General features: G+C 53.2%; 1 protein-coding gene across 6 annotated transcripts in view; it reads left to right on the forward strand.

The window, feature by feature from the left end:
- PHACTR3 (phosphatase and actin regulator 3) overlaps positions 1 to 23,027 on the forward strand; it is a 225,140-nt gene that overhangs the window by 168,634 nt on the left and 33,479 nt on the right. The window lies entirely within an intron of this gene.

Below are 23,027 nucleotides of genomic sequence, written 5' to 3' on the forward strand. Positions count from 1 at the left end.
GATATTGTACTTTTTAAATGGTGAATGATTTTTTTAAATGTATTGTTGGATTTGGTTAGCTAATATGTGGTTGAGGATTTTAGCATCTGTGTTCGTCAGTGATATTGGCCTATGTGTCTTTATCTGTTTTGGTGTCAGGATAATGATGGTCTCCTAGAAAGAATTTGTAAGCTTTCCTCCACTTGTATTTTCTGGGGTAGTTTGAGGAGAAAGAGTACTCTTCTTCAAACATATGATAGGATTTTCCTATGAAACCATCTGGTTCCGAGCTTTTGTTTGTCAAGAGTGTTTTGGTTACTGATTCAATGTCCTTGCTGGTCATCTGTTCAGATTTTCTTTTTCTTCCTGATTCAGTTTTGGGAGATTATATGTTTCTAGGAATTTATCCATTTCTTCTAGGCTGTCCAGTTTGTTGGCATATAATTTTTTGTAATATCCTTTTATAGTCCTTTGTGTTTCTGTTATTCAGTCATTTCTCCTCTGTCATTTCTGATTGAGTCCTTTTTTTTTTTTTCTTTTAATGAGTCTGGTTAGAAGTTTACCAGTTTTGTTGATCTTTCAAAGAACCAGCTCCTAGTTTCATTGATCCATTCTACTGTTTTTTTTCTAATTTTTGTTTTTAGTTTCCATATCATTTATTTCTGCTCTCATCTTTATTATTTCTTTCCTTCTACCAGTTTTGGGTTTTGTTCTTCTTCTTGTAGCTCATTTGTATGTAAGGTTAGGTAGTTTGAGATTTTTCTTTTTGAGGTACACCTGTATTGCTATAAACTTCCCTCTTAGAACTTTGCTGCATCCCAAAGATTTTGGATAGTTTTGTTTTCATTTTTATTTATTTCTGTGTCCCTTTTAATTTCCTTTATTTCCTAGTTGATCTGGTCATTGTTTAGTGGCATGTTATTTAACCTCCGTATGTTTGAGCTTTTTCCAGATTTTCTCTTCTGGTTGGCTTCTATTTTCGTAGCATCGTGGTCAGAAAAGATGCATGGTATGACTTTGATGTTTTTGAATTTGTTGAGACTGGTTTTGTGGCCCTAATATGTGATCTGTTCTGGAAAAGGTCCCACATGCACTTAAAAAGAATATGTCTTTTGCTGTTTTAGCACGGAATGTTTTGAATATATCTGTTAAATTCACCTTGGTACAGTGTGTCATTCAAAGTCGTTTCCTTGTTGATTTTTTCCATTCAGATGATCTGTCCATTGATGTAAGTGCAGTGTTAAAGTCCCCTATTATTATTGTATTATCAAATAGTTCCTTTATGTTTGTTTTATGTATTGGGGTGGTCCCCTGTTGGGTGCATGAATATTTACAATTGTCATATCTTCTTGATGGATTGTCCCCTTTATGATTATATAGTGTTTTTCTCCATCTCTTATTATGGTCCTTGTTTTTAAAATCTGTTTGTCTGATAAAAGTATTGCTACCCCAGCTTTTTTATCACATCCATTTGTATGACACATGTTCCTCCATTCCTTCACTTTCAGTCTGCAGGCGTCTTTAGGTCTGAAATGAGTCTCTTGTAGGCAGCAAAAAGATGAGTCTTGTTTTTGTTTTTGTTTTTTTAATCCATTCCGTCACCCTATGTCTTTTGATTGGAGCATTTTGTCTACTTACATTCAGTGTAATTATTGATAGTATATTTATTTCCATTTTGCTACTTGTTTTATGGGTGTTTTTATAGTTCTTCTCCTTTCCTTTGTTTTCTAGTTCTCCTTTCTGTCTTTTCTCATGATTATTTGGCTTTCTTTAGTGATGCACTTGAGTTTGTTTCTCCTCGTTGTTTGCAGATCTATTACTTGGTTTTGATTTATGGTGACCATTAAGCTTGTATATAACATCTTCTGCATATAGTAGACTATATTAAGTTGATAACCACTTAACTTTGAATCCATTCTTTACTCCTTTCCCTGCCATGTCTTAAGTATATGGTGTCATACTTTACACCTTTTTGTAAGTCCCTTGACTCATTTTTACTGCTTTTCTGTAGTAAAAAGTAAAGTACTCCTACTTACAGTCTTTCCTTTCCACTCAAGGAGTCCCCTTTAACATTTCTTGCAGGACTGGTTTAACAGTGACAAATTCCTTTAACTTTTGTTTGTCTGGTAAACTCTTTATCTATCCTTCTTATTCTGAATGATAGCCTTGCTGGATATTCCTGGCTGCAGATTTTTCCCTTTCAGCATTTTGAATATAGCATGCCACTCTCTTCTGGCCTGCAAAGTTTCTAATAAAAAATCAGCTCTTATCCTTATGTGGTTTCCCCCTGTATGTAATTGTCTTCTTTTCTCTTACTATTTAAAAATTCTCTTTCACTATTTTTTGTCATTTTAATTACTGTGTGTCTTGGTGTGGTCCTCCTTGGGTTGATTTTTTTTGGGGGGTTATCTGTGCCTCCTGGACCTGGATGTCTGTTTCCTTCCTCAGATTATGGAATTTTTCAGCTATTATTTCTTCAAATAAATTTCCTGCCCACTTTTCCCTCTCTTCTGCAGGGATCTCTATAATATGAATGTTACTATGCTTGATACTATCACTGAGTTCCCTGAGTCTGTTCTCATTTTGTAATTTTTTTTGTTTTTCTCTCATCTGCTCAGCTTGATTACTTTCTACTACTCTGTCTTCCAGGCTACTGATTTGTTCTTCTGTTTCTCTTGACCTGCTATTTGTTCCATCTGGTGTATTTTTAATTTCATTTATTGTATTCATCTCTGATTGGTTCTTTTTTAAGTCTCTTTGTTAAGGGTCTCACCGATATCCTTCACTCTTTTCTCAAGTTCAAGGAGTGTCTTTATGATCATTAGTTTAAATTCTCTATCCAGGGATATTACTTATATCCATTTCACTTAGGTCTCTTGTTGTAGTTTTGTCTTGTTCTTTCATTTGGGACATGTTCCTCTGTGTCCTCATTTTGCCTAAGTCTATTTCTCTGTTATGGAAGTCAGCTTCGTCTACTGCTCTTGAACATAGTGGCCTTATGAGCAAGAGGTCCTGCAGTGTATCCTGCAGAGCAGTGTCCCCTGTTCTCCAGAACCTGATACATTAGGGGTGTCTCCTGTGTGTGTTATATGCCCCCTATTCTTATGGCCGAGCCACTTTTTTTTTTACTCCAGTCATTGGCAGTGCCTCTCTTGGCTTGTGGGCAGCGTTTGCTCCCTGTGGTATTAGTGGGCTGGTCTGGGTTCTCCTCGGGCTTGAGTCGAGTCAAACCAGGCGTTTGCCAGAGAGGCAGTAGCACCAAACTTTAGGGCACTGTCCCTGTGTTGTCCCCTGAGATGCTTTTGTTGGTGGGCGGGGCCTGTAGTCAGATCAGCTGCCTGCCCCCGGCCCTCTCTCGGGGGTCTGCAGTGTGACTGGTGTGTGTGGTTATCTTTCCCCCTCTCTGGAGTAGGAGGCTGTTTGGAGTGGTGCTGGCCCCTGTCAGGACTGTTTGCGCACTGTCAGGCTTGTGGCACCATTTTGGATGGGCTCTGGCCAAGAGCACATTGGCAAGTGTGGATCCACACAGCAAACAGGGTGAGAGGCAGTGTTAGCAAGGCTTGTGGTGATCTTCTGCAGGGCGGGACTGGCCGCACTGGGGCTGAGGCAGGCTTGGCTGGAGGGGTTGACTCCACTGAAGCATGGCTGGGACAGGGCGTGAGGAAGCAAGTCAGGAAGTGAGTATCGGTGTCGTGCTGGTTCCGGAAGCTGGCGGTGTGTTTGTGCTGGGGGCGGGGGAGAAAGATGGCTCCTGCCAGCTCCTTTACTCCTGAAGGAGTCTCTCTGCCATCTCCGTCCCTCTAGAACATGCACAGAGATGAGCAAACAACACTTCCTCTGGTAGGCGCCAGGAGCTTTTCAAGCTGCTGCATCCGTGCTGTATTTCAGTGGACTGTTGTGCTTTCCCTGTAAGAGCTGGGGCTCAGTTTTCTCTTGCCTGGTGATTTTTAAAATTCCAGGTTTTAAGACCCACTACTTGTAAGAACTCAAGAAATTCAACCCTCTGGTTTTTAAAGCCAGATGGTATGGGGAAAGCACCTTCCCTGTGCAGGTTCCCTGGTGTGATTGGCTCTTTCTCTCCCTACTCTGGGCTTCCGCCACATTTAGTGGAGGAGTTTGTTCTGCCAGCCATTGATTTTCTGGGTTCTTTACACTGATGTGAATGTTACCTTGTTGTATCCACGGATGAGGTGAGCATAAGGTCCTCCTACTCTGTTATCTTCCCAGAAATCCCTACTTTTTGTGGTTTTAATTTAGTATTTCATATAATTTTATTTTCTCTCTCTCTTCCCCCTCCTTTTTTTTTTTTTATATGCAAGTTATACTTTTTCTTCATGGCTGTCCTTGACTTTATAGATCTTATATAATATGCATATAATCCAAATCCACTTTTAAAGAACACTAGACCACTTCACAGGTAGCACGAGTATTTTATAGTAACGAGATCATCTTGATTCCTTCCTTTGGCCTTTGTATCATTCCCGTTCCTCCTTTCACTTACATAAAAGCATGTATATACACATGAGGTATATACATAAGCATGAAAATATAGCATGTATGATATATAGATAAGTATATGTAATCGAATACATTGTTGCAATTATTTTGAATAAATTTATCTGTTAGATAAATCAAGAATAAGAAAAACATAAAAGTTTTTCTATCATCTTTACCTGTTTCCTCTTGATGGTCTCCCTTTCTTTATGCAGATCCAAGTTTCTGGTCTGCATGTTTTCCTTCCCTAAAAAACTTAACATCTCATGCAAGGCAGGTCTCTTGGTAACAAATCCCCTTGATTTTTGTTTGTCTTAGTAAGTCTGCTTCTCCTTCACTTTGGAAGGATGATTTCTCACTTTCTATAAAATTCTAGGTTGGTGGGTTTTTTTTATCTAAATACTTCAAGTATTTCATTTCACTCTCTCCTTGCTTGTTGGTTTCTGAGGAGAAGCTGGATTGAAATCTTTTCATTTTTCTGTAGATGTTTTTCTCTTCTGGCTTCTAACAGAATGTTCTTTATTTTTGATTTTCTGTGGTTTGAAGATGTTATGCCAAAGCATAGTTTTGTTTTGTTTTGTTTTTCTTTTTGGCATGTACCCTGCTTGATGTTCTCTGGGATTCCTGGATCTGCAGTTTGGTGTCTGACATTAATTTGAAGAAATTCTCAGGCATTATTCTTTTAAAGATTTCTTTTGTTATTTCCTCTTTCTTCTCCTTCTGGTATGCCCATTATGTGAGTGCTGCATCTTTAGTAATTGTCAGTCAGTCCTTGGATATTCTGTTGTTTGTTTCAGGTTTTATTTTCTCTGCTTTTTGATTTTTAAAGTTTCTGTTGAGATGTCCCCAAGCTTGGAGAGTCTTTCCTTAACTATGTCCATTCTACTAATAAGCCCATCAAAGGCATTCTTCATTTCTGTTACAGTGGGTTTTTTTTTCCCCTCTCTAGAATTCTTCATGGTTCTTTCATAGAATTTCTCTCTCTCTGCTCACCTCTCGTTGCTCGCCCGGTCTCCTGTGCCGTCGACTTTATCCATGAGCGCCCTCAGCGTGTTGATCAGGGCTGTTTTAAATTCCGGGTGGTTCCGACGCCCCTGCCATGCCTGGTTTCGCTGTTCTGTCTCTCCAGATTGTGACTTTTCTTTTGGGATGCCTTGTAATGCTTTCCTGATAGCTGGACTTGACGCCCGGGGGAAAGGAGCTGCTGTAAACAGGGCTTTGGTAAGCGGAGGGGAGGTGGGGGGGGGGTGTTCTGTAGCCCGTGAGCTGGTCTCACTGTGTCCGTGAACCAGGCCTCTGGACCGTGAACCTCACAAGAGTTTCTTGGCTTTATTTTCCACCTCAGGTGCGACCTGATGGCTCTTGTGGGCTGGAGTCGGGGATCTCCCTTCCGCCCGGGCACTTAGCTCTGATGATATCCCATCGGGTTAGGCTCTGGTGAGCTGGTTTCCCCAGAGGGAGACCTTGGTAAGGGGAACAGAATGTTCTGGGGTGATTCAGATCCCTTCTTCCCCTTCCCCCTGCTGGAAGGAAGCAGAAAAGGATTCTTTTTCTGATGTTCACCGCGGGAGCCTGGTAGGGCTCCTGGTGGTAAGACTCACAGGACTACCGGGCCCCTGTGAGCGGGGCTGCGGTTTCTAACTCGGGTGGTCCCCCTGAGCGGGGCTGCGGTTTCTAACTCGGGTGGTCCCCCTGTGAGCGGGGCTGCGGTTTCTAACTCGGGTGGTCCCCCTGAGCGTGGCTGCGGTTTCTAACTCGGGTGGTCCCCCTGAGCGGGGCTGCGGTTTCTAACTCGGGTGGTCCCCCTGTGAGCGGGGCTGCGGTTTCTAACTCGGGTGGTCCCCCTGAGCGTGGCTGCGGTTTCTAACTCGGGTGGTCCCCCTGTGAGCGGGGCTGCGGTTTCTAACTCGGGTGGTCCCCCTGTGAGCGGGGCTGCGGTTTCTAACTCGGGTGGTCCCCCTGTGAGCGGGGCTGCGGTTTCTAACTCGGGTGGTCCCCCTGTGAGCGGGGCTGCGGTTTCTAACTCGGGTGGTCCCCCGAGCCTCCAGCAAGTCCTCAATTACCGTTCAGGTCTCCCCGCTCCTGCGCTGGTTCCCGTGGAGGCCTCTGCCCGCGAGTCTCCCCTCTGGGCGGCCGTGACTCTGTGTTCATCTGTCCGTCTCCATTCTCCGGGCCAGCGGTTGGCCCTGCGTCCTCCTGCTCTTTTGGATCTAAGAAGAAATAGCAATTTTGAGTCTGTTCAGCTTTTTGCTTGGTGCTAGAACAGGGTAGTGACTTCCAGGTTCCTTACACGCTGACCTAGAAAACAAATTTTGCTGCCCCAGACGTGAAATTTATAAGGAACAGTTTCTCTTCTGTCGCCAGCCCAAGATGCAAGCTTAAAATCTGTCAGGAAGGTTGATTTTCCTCTTTTCCCCTGTCCTGAACTCAGGGACCACATCTGTCTACTTTGTCCACTGTCGCTGCCCCGGCCCAGTGGACACCAGGCAGCAGGGGCTAGGGGATTGCTGCATGGGGGGAGGGGGACAGCAAGTGACAGAAAGGCTTCACAGCAAGTGGGGCTGTAGGAGAAGGAGGGACAGGCGTGGGAGACCACCTGTCCCAGAGCATCCTCAGCAACCTAAGCCATTTGTCCCTGCATGTGGGCGCTCTCTGCCTCAGTGTCCACTGTCCCTGCGTGCGGGCGGTTCCCGTTCCGGATGTCCACACAGTGACCCTGAAGAGCCAGGACCTGCATGTGGGGATAGAGCAGGTGCCCCCACATCTCCCGTGTGGAGTGTCTTCTTCTCTCCAGGCTGCTGTGACAAGATACCATAGACTCCGTGGCTTAAACAACAGACATATTTTTCCCAGTTCTGGAGGCTGGCAAGGCCAAGGTCAGGTGCCTGCAGACAGAGGGACTAGTGACGGCCGCTTCCTAGTCAGCAGATGGCCATTTCCTTGCTGTGCTCTCATGTAGTGGAGGGACAGGGAAGAACAAGCGGCCTTGAGTCTGTTTAAGAAGTGCTTGCGTCCCGTCACGGGGGCTGCATCCTCGTGACCTAAGCTCCTCCCGGCACTGTCCCAGATGTTCTGTCTGGGGCATCGGGAATGTCCTGGTTGAGGGCTGACCGTGCCATCAGATATGCCTTCTCCCCGGTTTACCGTGTGTGCTGAGAGACATCGCAGGGACCGCAATCTCTCTACCTGTCGGGATGTGTCCCTTCTGGCTCTGTGACTGCGGCAGCCCCCCCTGAACCTCTCTGTGCCTCACACACACCGTCTGTAGAACAGGAGTGATGAGAGGCTTATTCTGATGGCTAAAGGGGACGGCTCACCGGCGGAGCCCTGACTCTGTGCCATGAGCGCTGTTGCCCTCGTAACCATCATCATCACTGTCAGTGACAACTAGGGAGGAACGGGGGGAGACTGGGTGCCCCCATGCGCGGGGTCTGAATGAGTTTCGCCTCCAATTTTGTCAATACCGTGTAGCTCATTTGTTCCTTGTTCCCTCTGCTAATTCCCTAGTTGAACCAGAGTGTCCATGTCCCTGCGGCCGACAGGCGTGTCCTCCACTGGGGAGTCTAATCCGTACTCTGCGCCCTTGGACGCGGCTTTAGAAGGATGGAGCGAGGACACGGAGAATCGACAATTGCTCGGTTCCCTATTTGGCAGACAGGCTGAGGGACCCCTGGCACTGGGAAGGGATATCCCAAGGAGGCCTCTGGTGGCACCTGCTGTGAACCACCTGTCCCTGACCGGGAGGGAGGACTACCAGATCGTAGCTTCACCGTCTGTAACTCCTGGTGACAGTTGGGCCTCCCTGATCAGGTTTCCAGGGGACTGACGAGCCATCACCTGTGGCCACCTGCACGGCTCCCATAGTGGCCACCATCGTCTGTGTCCTCATTGCTCCCTTCACATGAACACAAGAGCCCCCAGATCCTGAAGTCCATGCACCTTGTGACAGCAGGCATCCGGTGCCCTTATGTCCCTGAGACCTAGCAGTTATCTCCAAGGATCTAGGCCTGCCCTAAGCATGGTGGCAGCGGACAGGGCCTCTGGAGAGGCAATGGAAGGACGCGCAGCCCACCGGCCTGGGCTCTGGACACAACCAGCACAGGGAGTAATTTGTCCCCCTTGCCCCGTGCCCCAGTGGTACTTGTAGGGCTATCCCATGTCGCCCGGTCTGCAGACCCCACACACATGACTGGTTGTGTTCTGCTAAGGGAGAGACATGCTGCTGACTGTCAGCAGTGAGCGCTTATCAGATGGCCCAGGAGGACAGGAAGACTGGCCCAGGGGGACCATTCCCCGGCTGTGCTCAGCAGTGGCTGGTGGCAGTGATCTGTGAGGCGTGATGACCCCAAACGCTAGTCTGTGGGGACAGTTAAGGTCGAAAGAGAAGCCCAGGGAGGCCGAAGGAGGAGTGCATGTCGCCTGAGTGCCACGGACCCCAGCGCAGCCCCAGACTGTGTGGAGACCCAGGGAGGGGAGCCCGCATCCGTAGGCACTTCAGGGTCACCGCTGTTGGGATTGTCTGTGCTTGTGTTCTCTCTTCCGGCGACTTTGTTTCCAGGAATGTCTCCCCCGGCTATCCTAGCACTCACGCACCATGGTTTATAGGAGGGTTTCTCCGCCTTGGTGCTTGTCACTTTGGGGGCCAGGGGCTTCCCTGCTGTTGGGGGGGCACCCTGTGCACTGGAGCAGGATCCCTGGCCGTCACACGCTCCATGCCAGGAGCTGCCCGCCCCCAGTCGTGACATCCAAAAATGCCTGCAGACACTGCCCGGCGTGCCCGGAGGGGAGCAGCTCCTTTGGTGGAGAAGCACCGACACCTCTGGACGTTCATGTGTGGTAATGGCAGCAGGGAAATGCTCCAAGGGGGCATCAGTCAGGGACCAGTTAAACAAGTTTTACCCCATGTCTGCAGCGGACACAGGCATTGAACAGAAAGTTCCTGCTTGAGCGTGAAGTGCATCCAAGGTGTCTGGGGAGGGGACAGAAAGAATTGAAAATGGTTGTTTTTGTTAACAACGTCCAATAAAGTTGCACACACAACCGTATTCTTCACTATAAGGAAGAAAGAATAAAGGAGAAAGCAGACCTTTTCTTACCCAGTGTGATCGGGACCCACCAATTCTGTTTCAGTCAGAACAGCTGATGAAAGTCAGAAACAGAAAACCCAGGCCGGGGCCTCGATGGGGGTCTTCTGGCTGGAGCCCCTGGCCCCTGCTAGCAACACGCCCACTGTGCGCCTCCCATAGCGTCCAGCTCAGGTTCTAGAAGACGGAGTGTGGGCGAAGGTGCTTTTCAGAAACGATGTGGGCGTTCGCTCCTACATGGTAGTTTCTTTCCGATTCTATTTAGGGGAGAAACAGTGAAATCTAGGGTACTCTACTCGTCATCTTGACTTTGTATCAAGTACAAAGTGAGGTCCTCTTGGGGAGTGTAGAGCGCGGGTGGTTTCTCCTTGATGACTTGCAGAGGTGTGTTCACTGCGTACGCATTGCAGAGTTAAGGAGAGCGAGAACTAGTGGAGTTTCTACTGTTTCTTGTCACATCTGCTTAGGAGACAGATGTTTGCCTGTATACAGGGCAGGCATGCAGGGGAAGGAAGTGCCTGGTGTGAAGCAGCGCCTCCCCCAGGAGGTCCGCCAGACTTGCAGGTGGTCCTAGAGAGGGCTGGGGAGCGAGGGCAGGAGCAGCCGCCTGGCTGAGCGCAGACGGGGAAAGAGCACCTCCCGCAGGCCCGGAGGCCACACAGAGAGGACGTGTGTGTGTGTGTGTGTGTGCGCGCAAGAGACGGAGAGAATTCTGGGTACATCTAGATCGTTGCTCCTGGGCATGGGACACCACTTCTGGCCTGTCTGTTCCCTATTTCAGGCAACGTTGTGAATGTGTCCCAAGGAGGAAGTCCTGGAAATAACGGCCAGGCTGATAGGAAGGTGTCTTTGGCACTTCACCCTCGATGGGAAAGCACCATGGGGGCTGTGCTGACACCCCCCTCAAGGCAGAGAAGGAAGCACCCATTTCCCACCGAGCCTTTGAGCATCCGATCCTGGGTATGGGAGGGGCAGGGAGAGGAGGAAACCTTCCAACCAGCAGGGACAGAAGGGACCGAGGCCGTTTAAGATGGTTGTTCAGGTTGCCGCCTGTCTGTGCTGCTGGGCCTTTCGGAACAAGCCCGTCTTACTTTTATCGTTCCACTTTCGGGAAGGCCCCCCGTCCTGCCTTGAGGACTCAGTGTTTCATGGAGCAGGTGATAAGAGCGTGACAGCCTGCCCTGGGGGGCACACGGGCTGGGAGCGGGGTGGGTCGTGGGCAAATGTCACGGGGAGGGCAGAGGAGGCTTCCTTCACTGGAGAATGGAGAGTGTGCCTGGTGGCTGAAGTCTCAGGAAGGGGGCAGCGGTGGGTGCACGGAGGAAGCTGGCCTGGGCTGCCTGGGGCCCAGCACGTGTGGATAGGGAGCTCTTTGTCCATGGAACAAAGGGTTAAGTTGAGGGTCTTTGAACCCCTGAGCAGCTCTCTGGGGGCTCCCAGCCGTGCAGATCCTCCCACCTGAGCCACGTCCCCTGGCAGGGGGCTGGTTCTGGGGAGCCAATTGAGCTGCTTCTGGGACTTGCTGTTGAACTCCTGGGCTGCCCTGTGTGCCGAGCAGTTGAGGGAGACCTTGGGTCCATGATGCTCTTGTGAATCCAGGTGATATGTGGACCCGAGACTGACCCCCTGTGGTGGGTCCCGCAGGTGGTGGTGGGGGGCTTTACCCAAGTGACTGTCAGCAGGAGTGCGACCGGATTTAGCACCCCCGATATGGAGGGACGTTCATACGGTTTTCTGATGGTGCACCCTGTAGCAGAGGAAAATGTGCACCCCAGATATCTGTGCGTCGCTTGTGTACCTGAGTCCATACGAGTATACCGCAAACATAAAACGTGCCCTAAAATCAGAGAATGGAGGGAGGCCATGGACTAGCCGCTCTGTAAGTGTTAGCGTCTCCTGCCGCAGCCTGACCCGCAGAATCCTGGGAGTCGGTGTGTCCGTGAGCCCACTGTGGGGAGCGGGTGACGGAGGCACTGGGTCCTCACTTCATCCTGGGTGTAAGATAGTGTAAGAGCTAGAGTTGTTTAAAGCTTATAAGAATGCCTTATTGTATATTCAGGAAGGACTGTCCGTCCTAGCTCGGGGCGGGCACTCTCAGGGCAGACTTGGCCATCCGAGCAGCTCTCTGCTGACGGTGGAAAGCCACCTTTCAGCCTCTGGCAAGGAGTCCAAAGAGGCCGTGTCTGGGTGAGGGCCCCTGGGACTCTGGGCTGGACAGATGTGGACGTGGGTGTGGGGGCAGGTGTGGCTGAGCGCTTCTGGCACTACCTGAGCCGAGGGAAGAGGTGTCCCTCTCTGCCGGCTCTGGGACCCTGCCCCGGGGGCCGCGTTTGTGAAAAGCAAAAGCTAAAATGTACTGTGTTAGGAGAACCCCATTTCAAATGCGGCAGGGGGCATATTGAAAGCCTCCTTGGAGGAGTCCTCTGAAGTCACCTGTCCTGAGTCAGGGCTCACCTGTCCTCTGGAGCACCTGCTCCCGGCCTCTGCGGGAAGCCGGGCCTGGAACCCGCCATTTCCCCCGGGGACACCAGGTGGCGCTGCAGACAGTCACCGGGAGGCAGGATGCTCTGGGGCAGACCTTGGAGACAACCTGGTGGGCCTTGTGTGGAGGAGTCTTAGGTCTGGGTGGTTCTTGCTGGACACAAAGCGGCCACTTCAGGGAAGTGAGGGTCCCCGTCATTCACGAGCAAACTCGCGCTGTCGTGAACGCCCGCCTGCAGGTGGGGGAGGAAGGACCCCCGAGAGGCGATTTCAGGATTGAGGGAGGAATCCCGGGATGTGCACAAGCCAAGAACGTGCGGATTTGTACATCCTAAAGCCTTGGCGCCCAGGCCGGCTGCGTGCCCTAAGATGCCCTGATGCTCGTGCCTCCGCCCCCGGGAGGAAGCACGTCGAAACCGTGACCCGTTGGTCCTGACCCCCCTGCATCAGGAAGGTGCCCAGTCCGGGGCGGGATGGGGGCAATGGCAGGGAGATGGGGGCCGTAAGGAGGGCTGTGGCCCGGCGCGGGGAGAGGTGGGGACCTCAGAGCAGGGCTGGCGGGGGGTACCAGCCGGCGCGGCCACCCCTACAGGTTGCCAGAGACAGGGCGGCTTAGACGTCAGGCACGTCTCGTCTCACGGCTCCGGAGGCTGGCGGCAGCCTGAGTCTGGGCTGTGCCGAGGGCCCTCTTCCTGGCTTGCAGACAGCCACCTTCTCACCGTGTCCTCCTGTGACCTTGCCCCCGTGAGCACAAGGGGAGGCCTGGCTACTTTGGCTTCTCCTCCTCTCAGGACCCCCGTGTGATCGGATCAGGGCCCTGCCCTTACCGCCTCGACTCTAATCCCCTCCAGAGGCCCCGTCTCCTGGTACAGGCCCATATCGGGGTGGGGCTTCAGGCAATGAGTTTTGGGGGGACACCAACCCGTAGCCCCGGGGCAGGGGGGAGGCTGAATCAGAGAGGAGCAGTGGGCAGGAGCGGGGTTGATGAGGCCACTGGCTCAGAATTCGGGGGAGAGGCAGGGGTTCCCTGCTCTGTGAGCTCATGAGGGGAGTCCTGACTGGCTCATGGTCAACCAGGGACCACATGGTCCCTCAAGAATGTTTATTGAGTACCTTCTGCATGCGTGGTGAGTGAAGCCTGGTGACAGAGAGGAGACAGGGGAGCATGCATACCTGGGTGTCCTCAGAGCTCCTTGGTCTTGTTCCCAAGCTCCCTCTTCATCCCCTGCTTCCAGCGAGACCCGAGTGGCTCATGACCTTTCTGTTTGCTCACGTGGGCCATCAAACCCCATGCGGTCTCTGAGTCCCAGAAGCTGTTTGGTTCAGGAATCTGAGTGTCCCTCCCAGGGTGATAAAGACTTCTAGGCGACTGAGTATTTCCCCTGCCCCTGGTCCCCCTGCTCATCCCCCAGAGGGAGCTTGTCCACTGCAACTGGAGGGGCCCTGGGCTCACCGCTGTCCCTGCGCAGGGCCTTGGGGCCCTCCCTTCTCTGAGAGCCTCCCTTTCCCCTCAGAAGGACCTGGTCTCCTCCCTTGGACAGTTTGAGAACCGGAGGCCCTCTGGGTCCAGAAGGGAGCCACATGAAGACAGAGAGGGTACGGGTCAGGCCTAAGAGTTTCAGGAATTTGTCAGTCCTCTTGCTGCTCTAACAGATGGCCGTACTCGGTGGCTCTAAGACGAATTATTAGCTCACAATCCTGAGGGTCACCCTGGGCAGAACTAAAGCCGTGAGCTGGTTCTGGGCCTTTTGAGGCTCCAGGGGGTCTCGCTTCCCTGCCTTTCCCTTCTCATGCCGCCTGCACCCCTGGACTCGTGGTCCCACATTCAAAGCCAGCAGCAGCCGGTGGGGACTTCCCCATGTCTCTGTGACACTGACTCCCCCACCACCGTCTCTCAGCAATAAGGACCCCGTTGATGACATGGGCTGCCCATGGGCTAATCCACGGTCCCACGGTCATGTTCTGGGGTCAGGAAGTAGACATCTCTGAGGGCCTTCATTCTGCTGACCGCAGTATCCTTTTTTGTGTGGTCGCAGACCCCTCATGTCACCTGTTCCTGTACCATTCTCAGCAGCATGCCCAGCACATAGCAGGTCCTCGGTGATGACAGAGGTGATGGCACGTGGGCCATTGCCCCATCTCACCGGTGACAGACCAGAGAGGACGCGGCTGGCTGGGGCTGCGTGGCCAGCTGGCAGTGGCCCAGGGACACCCCCGGACTCCCGTCCCCCTCCACGGGAGCGCAGCTGGGAGCTGGGGCCAAGCGCCCTCGCTTCCCCCGGGGGGCCGGTCCCCACGCTGCTTCCTGAAGCCAGGCTGCCCAGAGCCCTGGGGACGTGGAAACGCGGGATCCACAGAATCACTTGCTTGGAATCGCGGCAGCAGCTCCCGTTTGAAATACACGCGGAGAAACGCGTTCTTCCTGGGGGGGTCATCGGCCGGGATGCCGGCCTTTGGATTCCCCCGTCGGGCTGAGAATTCTTATGAAGGGCTGGGCCTGCCGCCTCCTTTTGAGCAAGACGGCTGGGAAAATGGAGTTTAGGGTAAAGTAAAAGGCCGGTGGGTCCACGGTATGGTTTCTGGGGAGCAGAGAGCAGAAGCCTAAGAGCAGACAGCAAAGATTTGGGGGTCCCATGGGCAAGAGCCACGTGACTTCCTTCCTGGCAGCCCCGTGGCAGGGACTGGGCTCCGTGGCAGCCTTTCTTCTGTTCGTGGTCCCTGTGGCTCATTGACCTCCACGCTCCCTGTCTGTGCCCCCGCCCAGCTCTCTCCCCGCCTTCCTTGGCTCCCTGCTCTCTAGGTTCCTGTTCCTGCCCTGCCCCTGTTGGGTGTCCCACTGGCTCCCTCCCTCTCCCAGTTCATCCACACAGGCTGTCCCCACAGCCTCCCCCCGTGAGTGGCCGGCCTTCACCCCTGGCTGCAGGGCTCTGTGACGCAGAAGCCCCAGGTGTCCCTCTGTCCTCTGCTAGTGTCCCTATAGATTCTCTGACTGCCCCCTAGTTCCCCAAAAGCTGAAGCTGTCGCTGCTCTTTCAACAGGAAACCTGCCCTCCTTCCTGGGTCTCCATTCTCCGTCACATCCTTGCCGTGATTCTAGGGAGTCAGGCTCCCTAGAAGCAGCTGCCACCTCCCCTTCCCCGTCTTCCCAGAATTCCTCTCTTTGTTCAGGAAATGCGAGCCCCACTTTGCATCCTGCACGGGGGAGAGAGATGGGCAGGGGCGAGTCTGTGCCTCCAAGGCTCTGGGAGTCTAGTGGCAGCCTTTCTGAGCGCCCCTGTGGCTTTTATTTTTTTTTTATTTTTTTTTAATTTTTTTTATTTTTTATTTTTTTTTAAAGATTTTATTTATTTATTTGACAGAGAGAAATCACAAGTAAGCAGAGAGGCAGGCAGAGAGAGAGGAGGAAGCAGGCTCCCCGCTGAGCAGTAAGCCCGATGCGGGGCTCGAACCCAGGACCCGGGATCATGACCTGAGCCGAAGGCAGCGGCCCAACCCACTGAGCCACCCAGGCGCCCCCCCTGTGGCTTTTAGAAGGGGTCTAGCCCTGCTTCAGGCCTGGACAGAACCATGGTGACCACCCTTCTACCAGAACTGGCTACAGACTGGCCTAGGTGTGGGAGCCACTATTTGGGGGTGCTGGACAGCAGGCAGGGCAGTACCATCACCCTTGTTAGACGGGAGACACAGAGGGTGAGCTCCACACTGGCTGTCTGGCTTTCCGCTGGGGCATCTCCCTGGGGGGCGGGTGGCCTAACCAAGATGAGTGGGGAGAGAGGGGGGTTGTGGGCTATTGAAGCAACTGGAGTCTGTAGGACAGGGACAGACAGGCTGTGTGAAGGGGCCCCGGACGTTGGCGTGGTGACCGAGCGAACCAGGACGCCGGGCTGTGCCCAAGCCAAGTGGAGCTCCATGAGGCCCCGTGCCGGTCACCTGTGGGAGTGAGGCCTGAGCTGGAGTGTAGGAGGTCGGGGGTGCGGGGGACCCAGCCCAGACCATGCTCAAAGCCACATAGACCTACAGGTGTACGTTCAGGGTCTTCAAGGTCAGGATGAACAAAGAGATGGAGAATTTTAGAGAAAAGAACTATGAAAGAGCACTGAGTGCGCATTCTGGGGATAAAGCACGTAATGGTTAAAACTGCGTCACAGCCCATGAAAGGTGGCCCCACCATGTCACTGCTGGTGCCCAGACAGGCCGGAGGGCCCTTTTCACGCGGCTCATGCCCAAGCCGGACCCTGGAGCCAGCGGGGGACCCCTGCCCCCCTCATCTCTCTCCCGGCACCCGGCCCTGTTTGCTCCTTCCAGCGTCAGCTCGTGTGGCCTGAGCCCCTGGGAAGCCGGGTGGCCAGTCCCGGCTGCGTCAGCAAGGAGAGGGCGCGTGTCCTCGGAGCAAAGACTTGTGCATCTCCGTAATTATGTCCTTAGGATAAATTCCAAGGTGCCACTCATTGAGGAAAGTCTGTCTCTTGGCGAGTTTAGCTTCAACCGCCGAGCTTCTTAGCCGTTCGTTCTTACTAACCACAGCCCCATTTACATTCCCTCTTCCTGCCCAGGAGGGCCAAGGGAGCAGGCGGAGGGGGAGAGGAGCACCCGTCAGCTAAAACCAGCACCGCTGTGACCCAGGAGTCTCCGGTCCCGGGGACGGGGCTGGGAGGACAGGAGGGAGGACCGTGCCTATAGCTTCGGGGAAAGAGCAGAAATGAACACCTGGGTGTCCATCCCTGGGGGTCTGGATGAGCAAGTGACAGGCTCTGTGACTGTCACACTCTGGGATCATTGGCGGCCCTCAAAGGGCAGGAGCTGGCTTGACTCACCCTGATCTGGACCAGAGCCACATGTGCGAGCGGGACCTCCCAGGCAGCGCGCCCTGTACGCTGTGATCCCAGCGCCACACAGCACGCAAGGCGTTAATTGTGCAGAAGTAGGACGTACACCTGCAACATGGTAGTGGTTTCCTCTGGAGGTGAGAGGTGGGCAGGAAAGGGTCTCTTTTGCTTCTCCTCATACTGCTTTGAGCTTAATGTGTCTCCCACGAGAACATGTTGCTTTTGTAGCCGAACGAGGGAACGTCCTTGTTTATTTGCCGGAAGGCAGCGGGCGGGCTCCGTACTCAGCCAAGACCTGGGTCAGCCCTGGTCTCCCTGAGCCTCATCCTCCCTCGCCAAAATTCACTGGGGTGGGCAGGGGCGCCTGGGGCGGGGGCCCTTCCAGCGCTGAGCCGGGAGCTCCCCATAGGACGGGGTGGTCTACTGAGATAACCCTGTGGTTTCTCTTAAGGTTTGGTAATTTGGTGAATTACAGGGATTGCCTTTCAAATCCTCCCCCCTCGGCACTGCGCTGCCTCCCACCATATGTGGGTCATGACATATTGTCATTTTTATAAATTCTTGGCCTTGACTTGCTAACATTGTTTCTGGTTTTCTATCCGTATTCATGAGGTGTGTCTTTTTAAATTTTTCTTTGATTTGAATGTCTATTGTTGCTTTATGCGTCTTCTTGAGTGAGCCTTGGTAGTTTGCACAGAATCACAAGAAATACTTCTTGCCTCTCCCCCCCCCAACGCTGCCTCCCCTTCCTTCCGCCTCTTCCTCCTTCTCTTTCCCCTGATACGTTGCCTGGACTTGTATCAATTTCACTGCTCTTCTCAAAGAACCAGCTTTTGGTTTCAATTTTTTTCACTCTTTCTGTTTCCGATTTCACTGGTTTCTGCTCTGATCTTTATGATCCCTTCGGCTTCCTTGGGTTTAATCTGCTCTTTTTTTCTCTGGTCGCCTACGATGGAAGCTCAGGTCATTGGCTTGAAGGCTTTCTTCTTGGCTAAGGTAAGCATTTAGTGCTGTGAAGTCTCCCCCAACACCATTTGGGTATGTTGCGTTTTTATTTACTTCAAGATATTTTCTAATTTCCCTTGTGATTTCTTCTTGGAACTGTGGGTTATTGCAAAGTTTTTTTTTAATGTAGTTTCCAAAGATTTGGCTACTTCTCTGGGGATCTTTCTGTCCCCGGTGCCCACTTTCATCTCCCGGCGATCGCAGATCGTGTTTTATAGGACCGGATGGCTTTCCACTGGATGCAGACGGGACCAGAAGCCGGCACGCCGCGTCCTGGCAGCAGCTGCACGCCCTGGAGAAGACCGGCGACCTCCCTGCGGGGTTTTGTACACACGGTCTAGACCCCAATGCCGCTGCCGTCAGGTGGGGTCTGTGTCGGCCCTGTCCTTGCACACGCCCGTGCTCACTTGTTCTTCCGGCTGCTCACGGGGCTGCTGAAACCTTCACTTCTGCCTTCACACTTGCCCTTTCTCCTCTGTCGGGTCAGCTTTGTGTGTTTGAGCCTCTCGCCACGTTCACAGAGACTCGGCCTCGTGCCATCTCCTGACGAAGTTGTCCTTTGTCCCCGACGGGGTTCTCCGCAAGGAACCGACCGCGTCTGCCTTCCTGTGCCCTTTCTGCCTTCCCGGGATTGGCCTGATGGCGCCGCATTGTCCCCCGCGCTTCTGGGCTACTGAGGTCTTGGCACTGGCGAGGCGCGTTCTGTGGGCGGCAGCGGGCCTGGTCCTTCGCTCCCCGTGTCCCGCCCTTGAGGAGGCGCTCAGACAGTTTGCGCTGAGTGGGATTCTTCCTGGGTTTAAACCCAGCCTCGGGTACTGTCCAGGCCTTCGGTTCCGCCTCTGCACGACCCCCTGCCCCCCAGGGCCACCCTGTAGACTCGGGGGGCCATGGTCCCCCTTTCACCTTCTCAGCTCAGGCCATGTTCCAGGCTCCCCCCGGGGCCTCAGCCCAGAGCCTCGGGGGCCGGGAGCGAGGTTTCGTTGGGCTCGCTCCACCTGGTTCCTGCCCTGCCAGGATCACTGTCTTTCTAGCATCTTCACCGTTGTTTCCTGTCGCTTGACTTTGTGTTCGTTTTGTGCGGGAGAACCCGTCTCCGTCATCCATCGTGGCCAGACCTGAAGTGCACATCATTACTTCGGGGGCAGGGGCACATCCCCCCGCACATTCCTTCTACGGAGTAAAGCTAGCTTCTGGGACCACAGGTCCCGGGGTGTGGTGGGGGGCAGTTTTCAGGTCTCCGCTCAGATGCCACCTCCTCCAGGAAGCCTTTCCTGATGTCTCCCTCATGCCCCCTTTCCCCCGAGGCTTATTCTGCCTGGCGCCATGTAATGTGTAAGTCAGCAGGCGCTGAGGTTGTGCGGGAAACGCTGAACAAGGAGCAGCTCTCTGCGCGGATGAGCCCGGCAGGTGTGTTCTTCTCTGTGAGCGAGAACGTCTCCAGCTCATGCAGTGACCGCAGTGAGGGAAAGAGCCGGTCAGACGGGTGGTTCGGAGGTGCCGTGAGCCTGCACCCGGGGAAGGCACGCGTCCCGTGTTCCCGGCTGCGACAGGTGCTTGTTGGTGCCTTCCCCGCCCTCACGGGACCAGGCTCGGCAGTGAGGCCCTCACCTTGGCGGGGGGCGTGGGGGACACAGCGTAGCAGGAGCCTGGCTGCCCCGAGCAGATCCGTTTGAGTGTCGCTCAGCCTGTCTGCACTTCAGCGGGAGAGCAGGTGCTCCGCGTGGACAGGCTACGTTTGAGAGGCCGGGTAGGGACCGGTAGGGACCTGGGTGGGGAGGGGGACATCCTGAAGGAAGTGGGTAAACAAGTCTGCGGTGCAGGAGAAAAGCTCGGGCTGCCTGGGGAAATCCCGAGCCATTAGCAGGGGTCTGGAGGGTCTCAGGGGACAGAGGTGGTCATGTGGGAAGCAGGTGTGGACAGAGGGGTTTGAAGATTGAGTCCCGGGGCACAGAGGTGGGGAGATGACAAGGAACCAGGGAAGGAGACTGAGGTGTGGCCATCAAGACGAGGACAGCAGACTGGCGTGGAGGTCTGTGGGGAGGAGGTAGGGAGCCTTTCACAAAAGAAGGGAGGGGCTGATGACCTGAAGTTCTCCAGCAGTGTCCCTTGCTCTGCTGCGCTGGTGATGGGAGCTGCCGGGACAGGGACAGGGACAGGGACTCCCCACGTGCTGGGGCATCAGAGAGCGTCCGTGAGCGCCCGTGAGCGGGGCGCGTGCAAGGCTGCCCCCGCTGGCTGAGCTGGAGCCCAGGTTCCGCTACTCTGTGGCCCTCGGGCCGCTCCCGTACCTGGGGGAGGCGGCAGCATCACCCCATCCTACCCACCGTGCCCTGCCCATCAGTGCCGTGTCGGAAAGGCACCCCCAGCGTTTGCTGGAGTTGAACTGGATGCGGTAATATCAGGCTCGAGGTTTTAATTTACTTAATTTTGGGGCCTATACATTGATTTTTTTTTTAATTGGCTTTGCCAATACAGAACTCCATCATCTTGAGCAGGACTGGTCTGAAGGCCCAGGAGAGTCTTGGCCTTGGAAAGACAACACAGTTGTCAACAAAGGCACCAGGGAAGGGCACTGTGGGCTGGGTGAGCTCTGGTCAGTTCCAGCGCTGTGGGCCTTGCACATGGGGACGCCTGGGGAGCCCGCAGACAGGTGGGACGATGGCAGGTCCCAGGGAACCAGGCCTGCCTGCGCCCCCCAGGGTCTGCCCGGCGGCTGACGGCTGGTGTGCATCGGGAATACAGACTCACGGAGTTCACGTCTACCGCAGGCCTAGAGGGCAGGGAGTCTGGTGCTGGACAGAGAAAAACTTCCTTCCAGAGGCTCAGCCTTGTGTCCTTGGATGGATGTGCCCTGTTTCCATTTGCAGAGTTTCAAAAAAGTGGATGCTGAACATTTTTGCCAGTTGTCTTGTTGCTTTTTACTTAGAATTTTCGACCATCTTCGTTGATGTCGTTCAACGTTGTTCTTTCTTTTTAAATAGTTTTCTATTTTCACAGAAGGGAACTATGTTTGCGATAAAAACACAGCACAGAAGAGCAAAATGAGTACGTAAGATGGTCAGTTCCTAATGTTTCTCTGCCAATGAACAGTGTCATACATACTTGCAAAAGCAGACACTTACGCATACGCAAATACGTTTCCTCAGACGGCGTACATACTCTAGGACAAGCTGCTGTCACAAAACACTATAAGCATCCTGCGAGCGTCTTTCTAGCACGCAGTAAGCCACACGCCGCCGTTCGCCACGGTTCCCACGGCCCAGTGCTACGAGGCACTGTGATCTGACGGGGTGTGTTGGATTTGTCCGTTGTGTGGAATTTCTTACTTTCATCAGTGGTGCCCCATGAAGACATTTCCATGTGTTCTTCTGTGCTCGTCCCACGTGCTTTGGGGAGCAGACTCCAGGGGTGGGACTTCTGGGTCAGAGCACGGGTGTGTCCGGGGGCACCTGGGGAGGGAAGCTGCACAGAAGGGTCTCGCGGCCGCTGCTTTCCAGCCTCCCCACCCACCCGGGTTGGCGTGTGCGCCCTGGGACGCGTGCTCGGTCACAGTGGGGCTGGCTGTCAGGTGCACGTGCCGGTCAAATTTATGAAAAGTTTCATGTTTATCTGGAAATTTCCTTTTTTGACTTTTAAGAAACAAAACCTAGTAACCTGCTGACACTCTGGAGAAGACCTCAAGTGAGCCATCAATTTTTGGGGTGACCCTGCTGTGCGCACGGGCTGTGCCTGGGAGGCTGGGGGAATTGCTCGCTCCGGCACAGAACGAATTCTCATTTGCATCTGTAAGTCTCTGATGAGGGGATCTTTTTTTCAGTGAAGAACAAATATGATTAAAGTTTATAATAAGAAACCCAAGACATTTGCAATGTGCTTAAAAGACTTTTGCTATCAAGCGCTGAAAGGATTAAACTGCACCCAGGGCCGTTTCATGGTTGAGCGCGTCCTGGATCTCCGAAAACCGCAGCCCCTTCTCGCCATGTACCAGACCCTTGACATTCTCAAGGATCGTCCCCAAGACCTTCGAGACTCCCTTAACTCATGAAGGCCACCACGGCGCTCGATTTCCCCCAGAACACATAGTAAAGGCTAACAGAAGCCGTGTGCCTCCTTCAGGCTCTCTGAGATCCTATAAAGCTACTCAAACAAATTCAGGCCAGAGCCCTTGCTGAAATGGCTTGTGCAGTCATTAGTTTTCTCTGTCTCTATGAAACACATGGCAAACAAGCTTACATTAGAAATTCAAACCTCAGCGGAGCCCCAATTTTTGTGTCTTACTTTATCCCAAACTTCCATTAAATGGTCACGTTATTAGACTCATTTCTTGCTTTCCGTTCCCATCTTGGACACTGGACGCTGGCTGTCTTTGGGAGCCTTTTTTGCGGGGCGGATAACATTTGCCTCCACCCGTGGGAGTGTGACGTTGGATGATGGTTTGAGCCCCAGGACTGAAACCCGTGTCCCAGTAGAGATGCAAAACCAGTCACCTTGTACTTCCCAGTTACTCACCAGGGCAGGTGGGGGTTCTCAACGAGTCGGAACACGTCCATCTCCTAGCCCACTAATGAGCGGTCCTTCCCATCCGTGAATGCCCCCAGACCCCACCTCTCTTAATTTAGACACTCTGTCCTCTGAGATCTTACTTTGCTCCCCGATTTCACTCAGCTGATCCTAGACATCTGTGGAAATAAAGGTCAGCCTCAGCCTGGAGACCCTGTGTCAGCCCCCCACGCCCTCACTCCACAGTCTTCATTGGGAATTTGCTGCATCAGCACGGATCTAGGGCCCGGGGAGGGAAGACCACCCTTGAACTTAGTCTCATGCGGGAGACAGAATAAAGTAGCTGACAGGGAAGAGATTGGATTCTGGGGCATTAATGCTATGGTGGGCTGGTGGTTGGAGCCTCGTCGGGCCTCTGCAGGAAGGTTCAAGGCTGGCTGTGGGGACAGGGCTGGCCACAAATGGTCGAGGAGAACAGGGCACAGGTGGAGGGCAGACCTGCTGCAGAGGCCCAGAGGTGGGACGTTCTAGAGACTGAAGACCCGCGTGGCCAGAGGGCAGTGGTCAGCAGGGAGTGTGGACCATGTGGGAGAGGGGGAGAGGACGGGGGCGGGGTGCCACGTGAAAAGTAACTGTAAGTCACGGTCCACACTCAGAAG

Source organism: Lutra lutra, chromosome 9 (genome assembly GCF_902655055.1).
Source record: "Lutra lutra chromosome 9, mLutLut1.2, whole genome shotgun sequence".
In the NCBI taxonomy this organism is placed as follows: Eukaryota; Metazoa; Chordata; class Mammalia; order Carnivora; family Mustelidae; genus Lutra; species Lutra lutra.